The 12065-nt window shown below is 64.3% G+C and overlaps 1 protein-coding gene across 16 annotated transcripts in view; it reads right to left on the reverse strand.

Moving 5' to 3' along the window:
• The window catches only part of RBFOX3 (RNA binding fox-1 homolog 3), a 148018-nt gene that overhangs the window by 119841 nt on the left and 16112 nt on the right, over window positions 1–12065 (reverse strand). For all 16 annotated transcript variants that reach the window (XM_068913129.1, XM_068913138.1, XM_068913126.1 and 13 more), the window contains exon 2: window positions 9197–9312. The gene's annotated coding sequence lies outside the window, so the exon portion shown is untranslated. The remainder of the gene's footprint in view (window positions 1–9196; window positions 9313–12065) is intronic.

Genomic DNA, 12065 nt, shown 5'->3' on the forward strand with positions numbered 1-12065 from the left:
GCGCGCGTGGGCAGCCGGGGGCAGCGCGCCCGGGGACGGCACCGGCCGCGCACGGGGCACCGAGGCCAGGAGACGGCGGTGCCAAGAGGGGACGGAGCCGCCAGCCGCCCCGGGCATCGGCGTCGCCTCTGCGCTCGGTGCGGAGCAGAGCTCAGCCCGGCCGGCAGCTCCCAAAGTCCCACTTCAACGCGCTCCACCCCAGCGCGGAGCCGTCCCCGCCGGCAGCCTGGGAAGCAGCGGACGGACCCGGGAGCGCTCGCGCCGCTGCATCGCCCGCCCTGCGGCAGCACCGCTCGCCTGGCGCCGCTGCTGCGAAGCCCCGGGAGCCGCGCGCGACACTTCGCCGAGGAAGCGCAGAAGCCGCGACGGCGGCGCGGCGCTCGTGGCCCCCGCTGCAACGCGCCGCGCGAGCGGCCCCTGGGCTGCCGCTCTCCTGCCGCCCGTCCCAGCCCCAGCGCGGCCACCGGCGCGAGAGCAGAGCCCCGCTGCACCCCGGCAGCCCCCGCGCTCGGCTCTTCGCAAGCTGCGATAAAACCTTCCCCGAAGCAGGTTCCACCACAAATCCTGACCGGCACCGGGTCCGTCCCTGGCCCAGCCTGGACGAGACCATCGATCCCGGAGGAACCACGGCGGCGCAGAGCAGGGATGGGCGGTCGCGCTGTCTGCGCGGACCCTCGTGCCCGCGAGAGCCTCCCTGCAGGCAAGAGGGGGCCGGCGGGTTTGCCGCCTCCGCAGCGCAGCCCTCCAGCCCCTCGCCCTAGAACCAATATTTACAAACGCTCCACTTCCACGTCGCCGTAGGCAAACGCCTTCACGGGAATTTAACGGAAGCTTCTCCTCCCTTCCAGGCTAATGGGAACAAAAGCCCAACACGCTCCCTCCAATGCATCTTTTCAGTGATTTGAAGAACAAAAAGAAAGTTTTTTTTTTTTAAAAAAAAAACCCTTTGATCTCAGCAGCCCGTTTGTTTAGTCCCACGCCGGGATTTAATTGAGAAGGGATGTCCTTGAATAAACGCGGAAACGTCCTCGCTCCCCAGGAAGCCTGCTTCGCGTTGTAAAACCCCCAGCACGAGGTTTCCTGCCTGTCCAGCGACATGCTGGGACACGGTAGCCCCGGTCCGCTGCCGCCGCCGAGCACGCCGCCCCGGAGAGCTTCAGAGGGCGCCACAAGAGCAAGCAGGTTCCCCGGCTCGGGAGCGGGGCGGGCCAGGTCCCCCCGCGCCGGAGCCGCGTTTCGGGCTGCTGCAGCTGCGCCCGCGGACGCTCCGCAGCCCGGCAGCCCTGCGCCCCGGCGCTCGGCCGGGCAACGCCGCCGCAGCCACAGCCCAGCCGGGACAAACCGGAGGCAATGGCCCCAGGGGGCCGTAATCGGGCTGGTTTTCTTACAGACGGCGAACGCAGCATGCCGGAGAAGGCGCGTTACGAGAGCGGCGCAGCCGGGGCGCTGCCGGGCTCGGCAAGGCGGCGAGAGCTGCCGCAAAGAGCCGCGAGCCCGGGGAGCGGAGCCGGCATCCGCCGCCCGCCCGCCCGCCGCTTCCTGCTCGTTTCCCGCGCGGGCGGCCGGCCCGGGCAGCGCCAGCGGGGCTGAGCGCGCCGGCGGCCAAGCTGCTCCCTCCCCTCCTGCGACGCGGCGGCGGGCGCGGGCAGCCTTCGGAGGGAGGTTACGACGCCTTCTCCTCCGCAAAGCTGCTCCCGGCGCCCTCGGCAGCACCCGGCGGCCGCGTGCTGAGAAGGGAGGGGGACGCGGAGGCTCCCGAGGGCGCCGGCGCACCGCTGTGCTTGGGTTTTTCACCCGCTGCCGCCCGGCATCGCACCGGGGGACGGCGCAGCTTCGCCCCCACCACGGTCAATCCTGACCCTGCGAAGCAGCCAACGGCGGCGACGGGCAGCGCAGCGCTATCCGGGGGGCGCGGGGCCCGCCCGGGCGTTAAAGCGTTGCCGTCGCTCGCCCCTAGGAAGGGCAGCTCCTTCTCCCCTGCCGGGGCGCACGGCCGCGGAGTCGTGCCGCCCGCCGCCGGCAGAGGCGGACAGGGCAGCGCGAGGGCGCTCGGCGCGCTGGACCCCCCGGCCGAGCTGCGCCCCCCCCCCGATTAAAGCGATTGGGATGTTAAATAGTAACATCGGAGCGGCTCGGCAGCGCCCAAGAGGCAGGCAGGCGACGAGCCTGAGGATCCTACTGAGGGACCCCGCTTGGACCCCGGGGCCTCTTCGCGCGACGCCCAGGCCCTGCCCGTCTCGCTTTCCTCACGCCCCGTGTTTACCTTCTCCAATAACGGCTCTAGGAGGGAACAACACAGCAAGAAATTAGCAGGGCTTCTCGGGACGCGGCGCTGCCCACCGTGCCCCCAAGGCGCACGTCGCGCCTGCTGGGACCGCGCGTCTGCGTGCCAGACCCGTCGTCGCACAGGCGAGCGGGACGTTGCGCATGAAGACCCCCGGTCGCGAGGGGACCTGGACACCAGCACAGGCTCAAGAGCAGCATGAACAGCCTGGAAAGGCTCCGCGCGCTCCCACCCGGCGCGAGCTCTCGCGCGCTGCCGTTTCCTGCTCTCGTCGACCAACGTCCGCGCGGGGACGGGAGCAGGCGCCAGGCGCGTCCCGCCGCCACGAGCAGCTCCGCTCCCGGGCTGCAGCGTCTCGGCCGGCACCGCGGGAACCGCCCGCCCGGGAGCATCGCCCGCCCCGAGCGCTCCCGCAGCCGCCGCGGCCGGCCTGGCCCGCACCGCTCGCTTTCAGATGGGAAAATAAACAATAAATGAAAACAAGACGAGAAAGAGGCCGGGCGCGGGGAGAGCAGGTGCCGGCAGCCCGGACCCGAGCCGCTGGTCTGCTTTGGGGCGAGCTCCGGCACTGCTGGAGGAGGCACGGGCACGGCACGCTTAGTTACAGGCGTTTCTGCGGCGCTGGGTTAAACGCCGCGGCAGAGATGTTGCGGCGCAAAGAGCATTTAGAGCCGTTTAACACCTCTTAGTCGGCAAAAGCCCATCTGATTCCCGCAGCGAGCTGGGAAAGCGCGCGGAGCGAGGGCGAGAGCCGGCAGGGCGGCCGCTCGCAGCCCGAGCGCGACTGGCGCGGAGACCCGGCGCCGCTGGGCTGGGGCAGAGCGGCCCCGCGCCTCGCCAGGGCCCCGGCCGCGCTACGGCGTCCGGCGACCCCACGGTCCGCAGGGCGCGTTCGTGCATCACGCTAAAAAAGGGCTTCTGTCAAGGTAAGCGGGGAGGCAAGCCCGAAACCCGAGAGCAACGAAGCCCGGCGGGGCGGACGCCAGCGGCAGGATGCCCGTCGCCTCCTTGGCAGGGTCGCGCCGCAGAAAGGAGGCGTCCGCTGCCCGGCCCCCGGCCCCCCGGCCCCCGCGCGGGGATCCCGCAGCAGCGGCGGGCTGGGGCAGCGCGGCGGCTGCCCCGGCCGCCCGCCCGCCTCGCCAGCTGCTCCCCGCGCCAGGGCTCGCGCCTCTTCCGCATGGATGCAATTAAGCCGACACTGCAGCGGGGCCGTAATTGCCGTTTCCTTAGCTTGGCAATACGACCCCAGAAACCCCCATTATACTAATCACTGTCAAACGAATACAATCGTAGAACACATAAAAACCTGGTGTACTTCACGGTGAAATACAACACCGCAGAAGGCCGAACCGTTCCATAAATCTGCTCAGCACTTAACACTGCCGGCTAAACGGCCCCGCTTAATTATAGCTCTATAAACATGACTTTATAGCAATATCAATACAGTCAAAAATCAATCCCAGCGACGGACAAACGGACAGAGTCACGTCCTGCCGAACCGCCGGCTCCTCGCTCCCGCGCGGCACGGCCGGCGGCCCCGCCATCCCCGGCCCGCGTCCGCGCGCAACGCCGCTGCCGCGACATTAGCATTACAACCCACACTGATCTTTGTCAATTATGCTACAGTATTTGAGCTCTAACCAGCTTTAAATTGAATCAGGACGAAATCATCAGTATAAAAAGAGCCCGCACCAGCCTTTCAATTCCAGCACTGGGGGAAAAAAAAAAGTTATACATCTCATAATGGCCTTCTACCCCATAATGAACAGGAAAAATAAATTAGATTCCCAGCTAAGGGTATATTTATACAATTTCATTATGTGTCCATGAGCAAGTCTGGTTTTCACCAAGATAAAAATGAGCTCTCAGCAATACTCGTACTAAATAAATGGAGTGATTTAACAGCTTTACAAGGAGCACGATAGAAGGGCTGAGGAACAATGTCAAAAATGGAAAATAAAAAACAAAAAAAAAAATTAAAACGCTCGGGCTTTCTGAACCGCGCTGCTGCTGCGCGGCCGGGCTGCGCTCAAATCCCTGCTCGCGAGCGGCTCCGCAGCTGCCGGCCAGCGCGCGGCAGCCGGGCGCCCGCGGGGAGCGGAGCATCCCAGGCGCCGAGCCCGCGGCACCCCAGTCCGCGCCGGGGAAACCTCCCTGCTGCTTCATTTATTTTCTAGCTGTTCAGCTGTGCAAACACTTCCTCCGAGTTTAAGAAAATAAATACATAAATAAAAATAAAAACATCACGCTCCCTTCCGCGCCTGGCGCGGGAACCGGCAAGCCGCCGGGCCCAAAGCGGGGAGCCGCGGCCGGGGGGAGACGCAGCCTCGCCGCCGCCTCCCCCGGCGCGCGGCCGACGTGGGATTTGCTTAAAATTCACATCCAGCTGCCCAAGAAACGCAGGCCGCCGGAGCGAGAGCCTCCTTCTGCCGAAACAAGACCAGGAACGACTTCGCTTCCCTTCCCGCGAGCGATTTAAACGTTTTCTGCCGCCGACCAGCGCGCCGCTCCGAGCAGGCTCCCGCGGGTGCTCACCCGCCGCGGCGGACCACCTCACCCCCCGGGGAGAAAACCAAAGGCGGCCGCCGCGGCCGGGCCCAAGGAAGGCTGTTCTCCCGGCGGCGCTCGCACGAGGCGGAGGACGCTGCCGGGCGGGAAGAGCCCCGCAGGGAGCCGGGAGCGCGCCGGCAGCCGGTCGGCGTCCTCGGGGCTGCGCGGGCAGCGAACAGCGCCGGCCCGGCCGGCGGATGCTGCAGAGCCCCCTCTCTCCCCGCGCGCCCGCTGCCCACCGACCGCACCAAACCCAGAGGGCATGCCCGGCTCCTCCTTCCGAGCGCGCAGCCCCTTTAGTCGGCCCGCGGGCTGCGAGCGCAAAGCCGCGCTCCCTTCGCACGCCGCTTTCCCACCTCCCGGCTCGCGGGAAGCGGCAGCGCGCTCCTGGCTCCCGCACCTCCCTCGCTCGCTCGCAGCCCGCCGGCACGGGCGCTGCAAGGAGCCGCTCAGCCCTCCCGAGGTTGTCCGCGCCCGGGGAAGGCTCTTCCCTTCCCACCTTCTGCCGGTGCCGAAACGAGTGTGTCAGCTCCCCCCCAGGCCCCCGTCCCGGACCACACGTCCATCTGGGCTCAGCGTCATGTGTCTTCTCCAGCACAGTCAGACTGATCCTAAATCCATACCCCACACTTGAATAGCTCATCCATTTAACGGCAGAGAGCTGCCAGCAGGCAAATCTGTCCTCTCAGCAGCAGCAAAACCAGAGCTAAGCAGTTGCCTTTTTTTTTTTTTCTTTCCTCCTTCCCTTTTTAAATCAATTGTGAGGCCACATGGTCCACGGGAGCGACCTGGAGACCAGGAGACCTCTCCAAGAAGGAGCTGACTGACTTGGCTGCGTATCACAGCTCTCCTGCCACAAGGTGACATTTCCCCCTCTCCCTACCCCAGGGAGCCGGGAGGATTAATAGTTCACCCGGGCTTTGGAAATGTGTGCGCTAAGAGTTATGAGCCTGATTCATAATAGGAGTTCCCTCCCCGCTACGAAGATTAATCGCCAGTACAAACGCAAACACCATTTGGGCTCAACTGTCCCAAAACGCCGCACAGCTGGAGAGGAAGAGGAATGCTCTTCCTGCTCTCTCCACGCAGCCCTAGTTTGATAGCGGAGTTTGTGCTACCCATAATGTTGTCATAGCCTTTTGCCTGTACCTTTACCTTGAATATTATGGAAAAATAAATTTGCTGTGGAAAGCCTCCGTCCAAAAGCGACTGAGCGCTGCATGCAAACAAGCCGCAAGCTCTGGAGCCTGACCGCGTTTCTTACGCTCGGGAAGAGTTATTGACCAGCCTCGGAGAGAGCTCTGCTCCGCTCCAGCGGCGGGAGCTCGACAGCACCCTCGGAAGAGGCGTGAAAACGCAACGGAGCCGGCAACGGCGTTCTCGGCCGGGGCTTTGGGCGACGCTGCTGCGCCCCGCGCGCTGCCCTGCGGCTGCAGCCCCGGAGCGGCGGCCGCGCAGCGCTCTCGCCCGGGCGCCCGCCGGGCTCCTCGGCTCGCCGCTTCCCAGGGCTGCCCCGGGGCGAGCCGAGAGCCCGACGGGGTGCAGAGCAGCGACGGCGCGCTAGCCTGGCCGCTCCGCCTTAGCTTGTTGCGGCTCTCTAATAGAAGCGATGGCCAGATAATTTTTAACATAACGTTTTAACCAGCCCCAGCTCAAGCAGTTTCCTAGGTTGCTGGAATCCTTTACAGCCCCCGAAGGATCAGCCAATGATTTTTCACTCTTTCCTTTCGATTTCAGAGAAGGAGAGGTACGGCGGCTCAATAGCAATTAGAGCAAACTGCAGCTTTTAAGCAGTCCAAGCTCCTGCTACCACTGAGAGGCAAGAGCGATCTAATCAGACACCGGGGTCACAGAACCGAAAAGAAAATCTTTAAGGAGATCGTAAGAGCTCGCGCCTGCTCTGCGCCGAGGCTGCCGTGCGCCGGCAGCGGGCCTTGGGGAGCCCGCCCGGGCGGCACGCGGCGGGGAGCGCGACGACGCCGGGAACGGGCAGCGAGCTGCAGCGGCGGGAGCCCTGCCGCCTACCTGCTCGCTGCCCCCGGCCTTCATCCGGAGCAGGAGGAGGAGGAGGAGGAGGAGGAGCAGCACCAGGAGCAGGAGGAGGAGTATTCCCACGCGCCCTACCCGCATCCCAACCACGACGCTCTTCCAACCGAGCGGCTGCCCCGGAGCAGGTCTCCGAGGGCCTCGGAGGGCAGCACGTCCCCGCTCCGCCGCCGGAGGAAGACGGGACGCCCCGGCAAAAGGACGGGCAGCTGGAGCGCCAAGACCACGTGGGGCGGCGGGAGGCCCTGGCCGGCGCCGGGGGCCGCCGCAGGGGTCCCCGCTGCAGGGTCTGCTGCCCGACAGCAGCGACAGGAGGGAAAACGAGTTTGCTGTTGCTCTCCCTTTCCCACGCTGCTCAATCTCTTCCTTGCCCCTCTCTCTTTTACTTTTGTACACATTTAATCTGCCTCCTCAGCCCCGAATCAAGTAGGATGCAAGTTCACTTGGGCTGGATGCTACAGATTAGATTGCATCTGTCTGGGTATAAATAATTTACTGCTTGATGGTCAGAGTGAATTTAATTAGTTCTTGTTCTCCTGATGGAATCAGCCCACCGCTGCTAAAGCATTTCACTCCGAATTAGCCTGAAAAGGACTAACAAGGCAGTGCTAATTTTACACACACGACATCCCCCGCAGTCTCTGAAAATACAGATACGCTGAACACGGTGCGCCTCGCGGACCGCAGTGCCCCGGAGGCGGACGCTGGGGGTCCAGGGCGGCCGCGAGAGGGGAGCTCGCGGGCAAAACCCGCGAAAGGCAGAAGGCCGGGGCGCGCGCAGAAACGCGGCACGGGCAGATCTGCACCGGCTCGCAGCCCGGCCTCGCGCGCCCCCTCGCTTCGCCCGCGGACCCCAGTCCCCAGGGAGCAGGAGGGGCTGGGACGAGCTCCAGCACGCCCAGTCCCTCGAGGCCCGGCGCGACCCCCGGGGGAGCTCGCGCCCCGGGTCGCAAACCCCGGCCGTCGCGATGGATTTAGGTGCAACGGGAGAACGCAGAGGCAGGAGAAGGCGCTGCGCGGTGGCGGCTGCTGTAGGCTCGGAGAGCCGGCTGCACCAGGCTCGCGCCCGCGCTCCAAAAACCCATCAGGACCCCCAAAAGCGTTCCCTGCAGAGGACCGGGCAGCGAGGGGCGCGGAGACGTCGGCAGCGCGGCCGAGCCCCGCGTGCCCGCGCCGGGCGGCAGGAAGGAGCCTTTTTGGTGGTGCGGGGGGCGAGGGGGGGTTACTCACGGGCACCCGCAAAAGCGGTTCCTCACCCAGGGCCGGGGCTCCCCGCAGCCGGGCAGGCTGCCGCGGCGGCGCGCGCCCCTCGCACCGCTCCTCGGCCCACGCGCGCTCCCCCCGCTTCCTAGCCAGACCCCGGTTCCTCCTCCGAGGACGGCGTCTCGTTGACCGTAATGCTTTACTGATCCTGTCTCCCTCCTCTGACCTACCCTGTCTCCAGCACGATTTATGCTCCGCATTAGCAGTCTACCGAAGGCTCCGCGCGCGCCGCCGGTGCGAGATGGCACCCTGCAGACGTCTGCGAGCGCTGCGCCCGCCCTTGCCGCGCGCGCGGCCCCGCAGCCGCCCCGTCCCCTCGCGCCGCGCTTGGTCCGAGCGCACCCCCCGCGAGCCCTGCAGCAGCCGCGACGCCAGGAAATTTCTGCCTGAAGGCGAAATTTGGGGGAAGCCAGGCGCCAGCCGCCGCGGAAAGGTTTAGCCAACGCTCTTGCTCGGAGGGCTTTCCCACCCGCGGAGCCTGCACGTTCCCGTTCGCTTCCTGCCTGCCCAGGAGGGAGCAGGAGGGCACCTCCGCCCCGCGACCGCGGCACCGTCCCTTCCCGGCCGGCCGGCACCGGCGCCTCCGGCCCCGGCACGGCAACGCTCCGCCAAAGTCAACTAACAGGCTAATTTTCTCCCCTCGCTTCCTAATCGCAAGGCTCCGGCTCTAAGCCTATAATCCCACAAGCAGCATCTCACTCAATAAATCACCCCGTAAAGGCAACCCGGCGAACGGCCGCAGGCAGCTGTCGAGAGGCCGCAGGCGAAAGCCAGGCCCCCTCGGCGACCCGGCGGGAGCTCACGACCTCCGCCAGCGCCCTGCCGAGCGCGGGCGCACCGGCAGCGCCGCGGACCGGCCGTGCACGGGCCCCGAGCGGCTCCCGGGCGCGCGGCGGTGCAGGGCAGCAGAGCGGAGGAAGCGCCGCCGGGCCCTCGGACTTGTCCCCCGGGGCCAGCGCAGCCCCGCGGTCGCTCCCCTCGCGCTTCGGGGGCGGCAGCCGCTCGACAGGACAGACGCGAGAGGCCCCATCCCGGCTCGACGTTCGTTTCTACCTCGGTACAGAAGCGAGCAGCATCCAAGAAAGGAGATGCTCCTGGAAACCAGGTCTGATCCCGGGCAGAAGCCAGGCAGCCACGTGGTGAGAGGCAGAAAAACGTCACTGGAAGCACTGCTGGAGAGAAGAGAAGAGAGGTGAGCAGAGGCCCCCACCGCCCGCGAGGTGGAGGCTGACCGACGGACCACAGTCAAAGCATTCAAGCCGGAGCCTCGCGGCATCCTTCAGCGCCAAAAGCAGATCCCGCTCCCGAGTCCCAGCTGTTTTCCCAGATGTTACTTGTGGTGGGGAATCTCAGTCTCAACCAGGCCAAAGTCACAAGCGCCCCAGCAGAAAAGCGGCAGCCTTAGACCCCGCCATCTTAGGAAGTTTGGACATGAGCTGCCAGAGCCATTTCTGCCCCAACAGGCAGAAACCTGGCGTCTAGCAGCACTAGAAACGCCAGCCCTCGGCCTTCTCCTCAGCCTGCAACGGGGAAAGTTGCTGCTGTCTGCTTGTATATTTTTGCCCTCAGTCCTATTTACATGTAAGCTGGGCTGACAACTCCTCTTCATCACCGTGCCAGGGCCTTCCTCAGAGGCCATGCATCTCAAGCAGGACAGCACCATAAATATTGCATAGGAGGTGTTTCTAATCTAGTTATGGGTTCAGCCTCTCACGCTCTTCCATCAGGGAGCCTTGGATTGAAATTGAAGTGTATTAGTATAATTTTATCAGGTTTTATTAAGCCTACGGTCTTACGTTTTTGATATATAGTTTTAATTAAGTTTTAAGTCAAAGAATGCAGTTGCTCATATTTTATCTTGCCATGTCACATCAGAGGAAGGCAGTTAATCAGCATGTACAAAAACTTCCCATCGCCAATGATGAACGTTCATGAACTTTGCCTGCAGAGACCATCTTCCTTCCATCACTCACAGCAGGAAACCACAGCCTCTCCAACCCTTCTTCCCAGCTCCAATTTTTCCTCGTCCTCCTCTCTCTCCACGTACGTACGCTCACGTCCAGTCCTGCCCTCCAAACACCACTCCTCCCGCAGCATCCACGAGGAACGCAAACACGCAGGAAGGGAAAAGAACGACTCCAAAGAGGGAGAAGGCAGCACGGAGGCAGCTGACACCAGGGGGCAGTTCCTTAGCCCGGCTCCAACAGCCACGGCTGCCACTGCCAGCCGGGAGAGCGGCCGTTTGGACCAAGCAGCAGGTCCTGGGAACGCTAGCAAAGGTTTTGTCCGCGTGCATTGTCCTCCTGCAGGGAAAGCCCAGCACCGAGGCAGCTTCCTGCCAGGTGCCGCAACGGGATGGAACCGAGGGAACGCTCCGGTTAAGCCCGTTACTCAAAGCCTTTCCCGCTCCCCAACCAAAATGCAGACAGGCAAACTGCAGCCTGCACGGACACGCACAAGGACCCACCTACTCTTACAGTTTCAAAGCAGCCAGCCAGCACGAGCAAACTGGCAGAGGAGATGGGAAGGACGGTTACGGATGGAGGAGGAGGAGGGAGCAGCGGCCAGGGAGGGCTCTGGGTGCTCATTTCTCAGACGAACCCTTAGGACCTCTCTCCTGACCTGCAGCACCCACAAGACTTAGACGGGCAAGGGAAGCCACCCTCCAGCACAACCTCAGACCGAAAGGGCCCAGTCTCAAAGCACGTAGTATTTTGCACTCGATTTCCTTCCTTGGTGGGCACGCGGGGGGATCTGTACGCCCCCAGGGAAACCAGAAGCTCCCTCCCAGGAATTTCCCAGCAAACCAGTAGGAACTTGCAAACGGAGGAGCTGCATCCACCTGCCCCCAGCGACTGGCCAGACCCAGCCTCCCCGCACAGGGCAATCCTTTTGGCAGCCCTCTCTGGTTTTGCGGCTCAGCCCTCCCAAAACATCAGCACGCTGGTTTGGGGAGATCCCAGGGGAACGCGCATCTCAGCCCAGGACCGGTTCCCAGCAACAGGTAAACCATCACCTCGCCCCGAGTCCAACACGGGGCTATAGGCTGGGTCACACGCTGGAGCAAGGGGCCGAACCTGGACAGGTTTTTTCTCTCCCGTTGGGGAAAGAAAATCCCAGCCCTTGCCTCGTAGGGACTGTCCTGGCCACAGCGACGGGCGCTGAACAACAGCTCCCGGGGACGGCCGAACGCCACGGCGGCGCAGCCTCAGCCCGTCCGCGCGCCCCAAGCCGCTCTCGTCCACGAAGCTCGCGAATCAAGCGTGCTTCTCTCCTTCAAAGGAGCGGTTTGGGGGATCTGAGGTCTGTGGACGCTTGCCAGCAAGGGCAGCAGATGGCATCGCAGCTTGCACCGCCAAAGCGCTCGCCCTCCACGCTGCTCAGAACCGCGGCCGGGGGAGGGCGGCCGCGCTCCCCGGGGACGCGAGGACAAGGTGCTGGTACATCGGTTTTCAGTACTTGTGAAAGACAAAGTGATTCATCCTGGCTGGGAAGAGCTGCCGCGCGCTGGGTGCCCCCAGGGGCGCCGGGCCGGCGAGCGCGCCCTCCCGCACGCTTGCACCCTGCCCTTCGCGGCGGCAGGCAGCGCTTGCTGGTGGGGAGGAAAAAAAGGAAACAAAAAAATAGATGAGGCTCTTGTGACTACAGACATACAGCCAAAACTCGGGGCCCTGGAGAACCGACCAGAGCATCACCTCGGCCCCCCACGCCACGCCAGCCGGCAGGGCGGAGGTGGGGGGAGATGGGAGGCGCAGAGAGCGATCTGCACGCCCCATTCACACGCCGAGTTTTCCCTTAGCTAAGGGCAACAGAGATCTCAGAGGCTTTCTAACCAAGAACAAAGACAGCAGTAGTCAAGAAACACATTTCAGGTCCTCGAGCTTCTCGGGGGCCTGCTTCCTTCTCAGTACACCCAAAGCGA

This window comes from Struthio camelus, chromosome 19 (assembly GCF_040807025.1).
Source record: "Struthio camelus isolate bStrCam1 chromosome 19, bStrCam1.hap1, whole genome shotgun sequence".
In the NCBI taxonomy this organism is placed as follows: Eukaryota; Metazoa; Chordata; class Aves; order Struthioniformes; family Struthionidae; genus Struthio; species Struthio camelus.